The following is a 9,063-nucleotide window of genomic DNA, read 5'->3' on the forward strand; positions in this document are numbered from 1 at the left end:
AGGCATAAACAAAATAGCGTGTAGATCCTTTTATAATACAATGTTGTTCCTTGATTTAAGGGCCGAGTATAATATATATACTCGTACATATCTCTTGTGACGACGGGTGGCCAAGTGGTTAGAGAACCTGACTAAATATGAAGCTTGAGATCCCGGGTTCTATCCCCGGCCGGGGCAGATATTTGTATGAATAATACGAATATATTTGCTCTCGGGACTTGGACGTTTAATATGTATTTAAGTATGTAGTTATCTATATAAGCATGTGTATCCGTTGCCTAGTATACATAGTACAAGCTTTGCTTAGTTTGGGCCTTAGGTCAATTGGTGTCAAGTGTCCTATGATAATCATGTAGGTATTCATATCCATAACGTTGCGAATTTATTAAGTGTTAACTGACACATATCAATTTAAAATTTTACAGGGAATGTTACTTTTGGTCTTGAAGCAGGTAACTGTCACTATAGTTAACACCGGAAGTGATTGAGATAAGTTTAATTAATTTTTGGATGGTACGAGAATAGAATTAACATTCAATGTTAGTCCTTTGCTTGCCCAGCTACTTAAATATGAGTTCTATGGCATAGCTAATGTAAAAACAACACATTAATAACAATATGAAGGCAATTGAGTAATGGAATACGAAAGATAAGATGTAATGTGCGATAGTGTCAACGTCAACCGACTTTGAAACAAGAAACGTTTCGCAATGTTAAAAAAATATACTTAAGTATGTTCGATGAAAGGCAAGACATAACTTAGTAAGACATTGTTTGACATAATGACATAAGTAATATAAGACTAGTTTCAGTCAAGCGAAATAACAGAATTGGTTACTAAAATGTAGTAGAAGTTATCAAAGTGATCAATGCTTAGATCGCAAAGATACAATCATAAGACAAATGATTTATGCAGAATGGCAGCGAGTAGATTAGCACACAAACGATAAGAACAGTGTTAAGAAAGAGCATGTCTAAAACTGGGTTAAGTCACGAGCTAAAACATTCACACACCAACTTTGTCATGACATGATATGGTAGGGGACTTAGCCTTAGCACTGACACTACAGGATGATTCGGAAGAGGTGAGCAGGACCAATTCTACACCCTCGGTAACTGATAATGGATCAGTCATAATCATTTTTAAGTAAAATCCACACACTTTTAACTGCAAAGTGACCAAGAACTTTGTAAATATTTAATAATTAAGTTATTCTTTGCAAAATTTGAAAAAACAAAAGACGTTAATCTTACTAATACTGGTACGATATGATAGCCTTAATTAACTGAATCCGGCAGGGTAAGTCCTGCTCACGTCTCCCGAATCACCTGTACCCATAGGCAACTTTTTTTTTGTCACAATAGATCTGACATACAAGCTACAACATGTAAATACTAGTCTCTTTTGAGTAAAATTGGATTAACTATTTTCGATACTGTTCCTCCGGTGTATATTATTTTTCCGCTTAGTGTTAAAACGTGGTAAGTATTTCACGTAAATCAGTATTTACGTGAAAACTAGCGTGCTTGCTTTGCTTATGTCAGTACATAAACACACACACACACACACAATTGAGGTTAGATTGAAGTGAACTGACTTTACTTTTTTTTGACATACTGCTCCAACTTCTAATGAATGATAGTATGAAAAGTCTGTAACTCGTTATAAATAATTCTATATTAAACTGACATAATGTTACAATTGCTTAATACACTAGGTTTTTTAACACCTTCAATTCCATTTGTTGGCTGTAATTTGATCCGTATCAGAATCATCTTGTGTAGCAAGGACTCACCTTGCACTGGTAAGTTTAGCCTATCGAATTTGCTGATGAAGGTTGAATGTTGATTGTTTTACAATTTTCGATTCGTAAATAGGTATTTCTATGAGCGTTTCAATCGAAATTAGTTTCTTATTGAATATATTGAAAAAATGAGAGACCGTAATAGTAATTTACCGCATACGCACCACATCGTTTTCTAAAACCTTCCTACTCATTACTTCAGTACAAACGACAGGAAGTAGCGGTTGAAACACTCGTAGAACTACCCAGATAGTATTAGCGTCATTTCAGTCATAAAAATTTTACTTCAAGTAAATTACAATTACGTATTATTCAATTTACCGTTCCTCTACACCAATACCATGCGGGTGTGTTAAGTTAAGCTCTACATATCAATCACCTTCAAAGTGCACGAGTTGCCTGTACTGTACAGGACAAATCTCTAACGCACGGGCGGTAGCAAACACATTCAGTATTCACTATCTCTTTTTATTCTCATCCTATACCGTGTTATAGAAAGAAGTGCTGAAAACGATTGTGATTCCGAGTGCATTAGACAATTAAGCTTCTGGTCTGGTCCAATAGGTTTATTAATCAAATGTGCTCAAATGCGTCTTTGTTTATTATTCACTCACATGCTTTGGATTTTGAGATGAACTCTATTCATATAACAAAATAAGAGCGTTGACAAGCAACTAGAGTAGCCAAAAGCATGCGAGTGGATGAGTATTGGACGTGTGTGAACAGGGAACCTGATAAGACACACGTAAAATTCTGAAATTCAGCGACAAATAGAAAGCTAGTGCGTAACATTACATTTGTATACGTAAGTAGAAAGAAGGCAGAACAATAGCGAAGGCCGAATTCTCTTGCGCAGACCGAGGCTTTGTTGCCCCCAATGACACACTCTACATAGAATCTAAGAAAGGCAATTAGCGTTTCTTTTCCTTCTCGAGCGAGAAAACACTTGACGAGACACGTGACATATGAGACCTTAGACTGTGGACTATTAAGTTACGGTTGGAAAACTTTGGAATATTACGGTTTGATTTGGAAACAATATATATGGTTGTGCTTTGAAGCGACTCGCCGACTATTGTCTACCATGCCTTTTTATTGTTATGATACTACGAGTAAATACTGTATTGAGTTGTAGTCAACAATAAAGATTTTTTTGTATAGTAATTATCGTATGATAATGAAATTAATTAGGATCTGCCAGCGATCGATTAGATTTAGGAGTTGGGAGCCGTTGTATGAGTACAGTTTTCCGGTGTCAATAGTTTACATGTCTGGATTAGTTCATTTGAAGTTCAAAATATTTATTCCTGAACTGTTTTTTAATCCGACGTTTTTTTAAAAGTAGTTCAGTGACGTTATTATCACAATAAAACAGAATGGAAATGCATATTTGTGTCATTTGGCTAACTTCCTTAAAAATATCCGTAATTCATTTTCATTTAACGTAACAGGCCTCTCATAATCACTGGAAATAGAGTGAGTGAGAGGGAAATGTCTATCAACGCTGTTTAAATACTCGAATTTAACCGAATTAGTACAAGTGAAGGTCTCTAAAGCGCTCCAATTTCACCTACACAAGGTTGCTTGGCTCATCGATGCTGACTCCATGACACTGTACCACTTTCTACTGCGTATCCATGATAAATTGTTTACGAACAAAAGAGCAATTGATTGGAAACAATTGAACCAAAAAAACAAGGTGACCTATCGTAAAACAATTGAACAGTTTTGATTTTTAACGGCCAGTGTCTAGTAAAGACGAAGTTGGGTTTAAGTGAATTGATGTCGACACATTTTGAGATGAAAGAAATTATTAAGAAACTATTTCTTTAAAAAAAGCTTGGATTCTATTTCTAAATTAGATTTAAGAACTCCACCGCACTTAGAGACATCACAACAATCACAAGACTGTATTTTTATTAAAAGAACAGGATTTCTTTTACACAGACAAATATTTCACTTATTTTTAAAGTACTAGAGGCAGCGACACATGCCAGTGATCCTGTATTGTATATGTACATATGTTTTATTCATCTTAGAACTGTGTCTCTGCGGCCATGTGCAAAATACGCAAATAACTAGTGCATATTTTATGAAATTGTGTAATGCAAATAAACCAGGGCAGTGACCAGCGACCACGCATGAGATTAAACTCTGCGCCACAGAGAAAATCTTTTCACGTTCACAACTGCATATAATTCGTTCCGTTTATGTAAGTTTCCTGTTTTTAACATTCTTTGCTATAAAAGTGGGAATGTTTTTATCATAATTGTTTATACGTAATGAGTGCCAAAAATTTCTTTATAGTAGGTAGGTATGTACAATTCACTACATATAACAACACTATTTATGTTAATATATTTGTACCCATAACTTACTGTAGGTACTTTAGGAAGTTTACCAAAGAATATTTGTTTGTATTGTTTATTTTTTACTTTTGATTCGTAGGATAATAATTTAAAATACAGAAAATTACCCATCAGTGACACCACAGAAGACATGAGATGGGATGGGATGTAGATTGTAATTAACTTAAAGTTCCCGATATTTCGACTCAGTTGCATGCATCATCATGATCACGGGTAGACTGATGAACCGTGAATCATTAAAAACTGATATCACAGACAGAACCCCTATAAAAACAGAAATGACATATCGCCACTACTTACTTTGAAAAAACTCGTATCTCAAATCAATTCGTCAGCAAAATTGACCCCAGAAATAATTAAGATTGGTGTTTTGGAATCTTTTTGTATTTTTTATTTCAATTCCAAATTTTTTGTTACTTTTACGGTCATCCCGTAAAACCCATATCGAAAATACAAACTGAAATATGGATGCATAGAAAAACCAGAAAAATAAGACCAGCGCTGGGAATCGAACCCAGGTCCTCGGCATACCGTGCCACGTGCTATACCACTACACCACCACTGGACAGTGATACAGACACGAATTTCTCCTATGCACCTCATATCTCAGCTTGTTTTGTTTTTCTATGCATCCAGTTCAGTTTGTATTTTCGACCCAGAAATAATGTTCGTAAAGTTCTCGCAGATTTCTTTTCGATTTAGTTTGTATTTTTCTTCGACGATATGGCCTGTTTCGCCTCCTGCTATTAAATGCGAAATACAAACGGCTTCCAACCGAAGCAGCTGGACTTATTTTGAGTTTGGTATCGGAAGATGCAGTATGAATTTACAGGTGCATCAAGCACTCCTTTGCAGCCAGATAATCTGGACATTGCAATAGAAGTGTTTAATGAATGTAGCCAACGAGTCTTTAAATGAAGCTGGCATAGTCACACAGGTGCACTTAAGCCTCGAAAAAAAAACTAGAAAAAAAAGCTGGACGTCTATGGAGGAACTCTATGTCCAGTCCACAGTGGTGTACGGCTGATATAATGATGATGATGTAGCTGTATGTGTATGTTATAAGGTTTCTGTTGTAATAAACGTCCTTCACCATAAATGTCAAACATCGAGTGCTATATGAAAGGCCTTTGGCAATGAGCAACTTGCAGTCTTTGGATACGAAATACCATTACACCCCTAAACATAGCTCGGACGGGCGGGCGAAATTTTATAGGCAATTATCCCGACCTTAACCACAGTTGCAGTGCCAGTATTGCTTCTAATCGGTTTTCATAATATGTTTTTATGTTTTTATAACGAAGTGAATTTGTACATTTGTACAGGCATTGTGTGTACTCTCTGGATGTAACCGGCCTAGAGACGAAGCATCTGGCGCTTCAGTATTTCGGCAAATTGAATCGGAGCTAAACACACAGCCTTAACCAAATTTATTCTAATCATGTCACACGTATTCATTATTGACATGTCAGGCTTCGTTCGTTAAGGTCGCCGTATATATATAAGTGTAAGATCTTTTGTTGTTGGAAGGTTCTAGCAGGGACATGACACAAAAGCGGACATCCGAGGCAGTTGGAACGAAGAGTTTTAGTAAAAGAAAGTATTGAAAATTGAGCACAATGAAAATGAGTTTTTAACTAATTTGCCCAAAATGTCATTCAATTAAATTTTGTTTGTATAATAAAATTAACGAAGAAGATAATTTGCGTAGACGAGGTCTATTGGCTTCTTCTGCTGATGCTTCAATTTTACCTTCGTTAATTGTTAAGTTCAGGATCGATGACATGAATAATTATACAGAATTGAGTAACAAGATGGTGAAAGTTATCTGTCTACTGAATTAACTAGAATGAAATTGGCTAAAGAGATATTAGTCTACAACAGGGTTTCGTAAAGTGGGGTCCACGGACCAGTATCAGGGGTCCGCAGTAAGTCAGTCTGTAAACATATTTATTAGGAAATTAAGTAGTAGATAAACGAGACGCATTGTCGTTGTCGGGTAGTGAATTCAATAGTATTCAATACGTAATCACTGCGCTTAGGCGCTACGAGTAGGTTTTTATTTTTTATTAATTTAAATACGGCTTTTTTTTTTCAATTCCAACAATATTCAATCCGTGGAATTGTTTAAATTGTGAAAATGGTCCGTGACTGCAAATCAATAGTTTACAATCAATTTGTTGGTCTCTGGACCTAGGCAAGTTCCATTTGGATAGCTGCCACTATTTTTTTGCTAACGCTGCTGCCAAGAAGCAGTGTTTCTACTGCTGTGTGCCACCTGATGAGTAAGACAATCGGTGAAATTTAAACGTAAAGTAGTCAATTTAAGACCGCGAAGTTGCCTAATTTAATAAACTAGGATACCCATCAGACACATAAGGGAAGAGGCTGGAAGAGATACCTTTAGGGATAAGTTCGTTTTTGTACATCTTATTATCCTGTGTTCTGTTATCTTCATGTGTTTTTATGAACAATAAAGAGTTTTACAATACAATATAATACAAAATATATAAAGTTTAAAAAGATTAAAAGAGGAAAAAAAAGAAATACATAATGGTCATTTCATATAAGTACTGCAATTTTCTATGAAATTGATATCTTTACAGGATTGTTAGAAAATAATCCTAACTTAAGGGGATCCCATGCCCCAATGACCTTCGATCTGAATTCCTTAGTTTTCTAATGTTTTTTGTAGCTTATTATATTAACAACAACGGCTTTAAGCAATATAGTATCCCATATTTACTTCAAAGTTCATTGTCTTCGAGATATTTGGCATCAATGTTGAACAATTTTAGGCCAAAAAAACTGGTTTTCTGGCCATAACTTTTGTGTTAATTAGTTTCAAATGCAAAACCCTCGACCAGTTTTTAGAGACGTCAAAGACGAACCCAAATATGTAGATTTCGAAATATGTTAGATATTTCACGTCAATAGAGATACGAAATAAGTGTTTTTTCAGACATTGTCTAAACAAATCATACAAAATTAAGTATTCATTTTTTCAAAATCCGGTAGACATGCCGTTTGACTTATAATTCTATCTGTGGTGCAAAAGTAGGAGATACGATTCAAAACTTGTCAAAAATCGATGAAAACCTAGGGTAGCCCCTAACTTAAATCAATCTGTAGATTGCACGATCATAAAAGTTTGTATAATCAATAGTATTACCCGAAAATTATGTTATATCAATGTATTTCGTCCATTACTCTTTAAATATTTTATTTATTTTGATATGTTTGTTATTAAACCTCAAACAGATTCCTCAGATCTGTTCGAAGTTAAAGTTCAATATTATATTACCAAGTAACCTAAAGCTACTAATACTTTTATCATTAAATCGTAAAACCAAGTTAAAAGTTTGGTGATAGTCCATATCGCGTTCAAAATCTAAAGGCTGACTGCCAAAACTCCAACCTTGAACTCATTGTGTTCCGCTCGAGCGAACCATAAAAGCCTTTTCCTAACTCAGACATGAAAGAAAACACTTTGCGGGGGACGATTGTCAAATATCTAACAAACGACTTTATGAAAGACGGTGCGAAAACGTTTGAACCTATTGAAAATAAAAAAGTAACGAACCTCTTTGGAAATAACGACCTGAAGGGAAATCTTATTGTCCTTGCAGTGTTTTGTCAAATCGTTCACCTAAACCGTTGGCTAGTGGGACTGTTGAAACTCTTTTGACTAGTTTGAAGACTGAAATTAACAAGATCACGCGGCTTCCAAGGGATAGGTAATAAGATGGTATTCATCCTACTTGACATCGTCAATGATAGTCAATGGGACCTTACAACACGTACTTAAACAAATGTAAAAACTAATTAGACTAAGGCTTTTCGTCTAAGCCCTGTCACGGTTTAATTTTTGTTTCCTAGCATAATCGACCTACGATTTAAAGTTTCATTGATATCAACAACATTAGAAGCATCTAACAGCTACAAATTGTAATCTCTGACAAGTTATTAAGCGGATATTATTAGCTTATTTGCTACATAGGAGGATAAGTCCAAAGTTAGATTAACTTAACTTGTCGAGGCCTGTAGCTGATATATTTTAGTTGGCAATTTTTTTGACGAATTCTGCCGTGTTTGATATTTTATAATTACTTCTATACTTAGAATATAATATAATAGAATAGAATTGTTTTATTTGCTAGAATACTTATAAACGTAAACTTAATTGAGTAATCAATTTATTTTAATTTAACTTTGATTAGAAAATAAGTTTTATTAGCCTTCTTGATTATAGTTAAACCACTGTTTGTTTATTACTGTTTTTTGTTGTTGAGTCAAGGTCAAGATGTGATGACTCTATGGTTTTCAGTGTTCAAAACATGTCCCGGAAAACCGTAGACGTTTTCCCTACTGGGTTGACATATTAAAAAACTTTTTTATAAAATACGAGGTTTTCATTTTATAATCAAGTTAAAATTAATAAATATCAGCCGGAGCCAAAAGGTATAATTATAGTGTAACTATAAGTATAATAGAGTACCTACATACCTATCAAATTGACTCTAATTTTGGAGCGACGAACAACGTTTTCGAAGTTTTTTTGATGGCCGAACTTTAAGCATTAGCGAATATCATAACTTTACTAAATAGGTACTATGGTACTAACTGACACGCCGAATTACCAAAACAAATCCGCATTACAAACTTGAAAAACGCCAAAGTTAAATAACAAAGCATCAAACCTTGTATGCGAGGGGTCTGCGGAAAACCAACAGGTAGATATCACAGTCAAGTAACTGAACTTAACACTGCACCAGTACAGCCAGATAATCCTGGAATTGTTCACAAAACTGTCAAAAGAAATCACAATACGGGTCACGATGGTAGACGAGTCTTACGAGACAACGGTAAAACACGTGTGGCTCATTTGC

The 9,063-nt window shown here is 35.0% G+C and overlaps 1 protein-coding gene across 1 annotated transcript in view; it reads right to left on the reverse strand.

Moving 5' to 3' along the window:
- Nucleotides 1-9,063, reverse strand: part of LOC141438310 (uncharacterized) — a gene marked incomplete in the record, with an annotated part of 83,106 nt that extends 74,043 nt beyond the window's left edge. Inside the window, 1 exon segment of the mRNA XM_074102141.1 lies at nucleotides 8,875-9,063.

Source organism: Choristoneura fumiferana, chromosome 18, assembly GCF_025370935.1.
Source record: "Choristoneura fumiferana chromosome 18, NRCan_CFum_1, whole genome shotgun sequence".
Lineage (NCBI taxonomy): Eukaryota > Metazoa > Arthropoda > Insecta > Lepidoptera > Tortricidae > Choristoneura > Choristoneura fumiferana.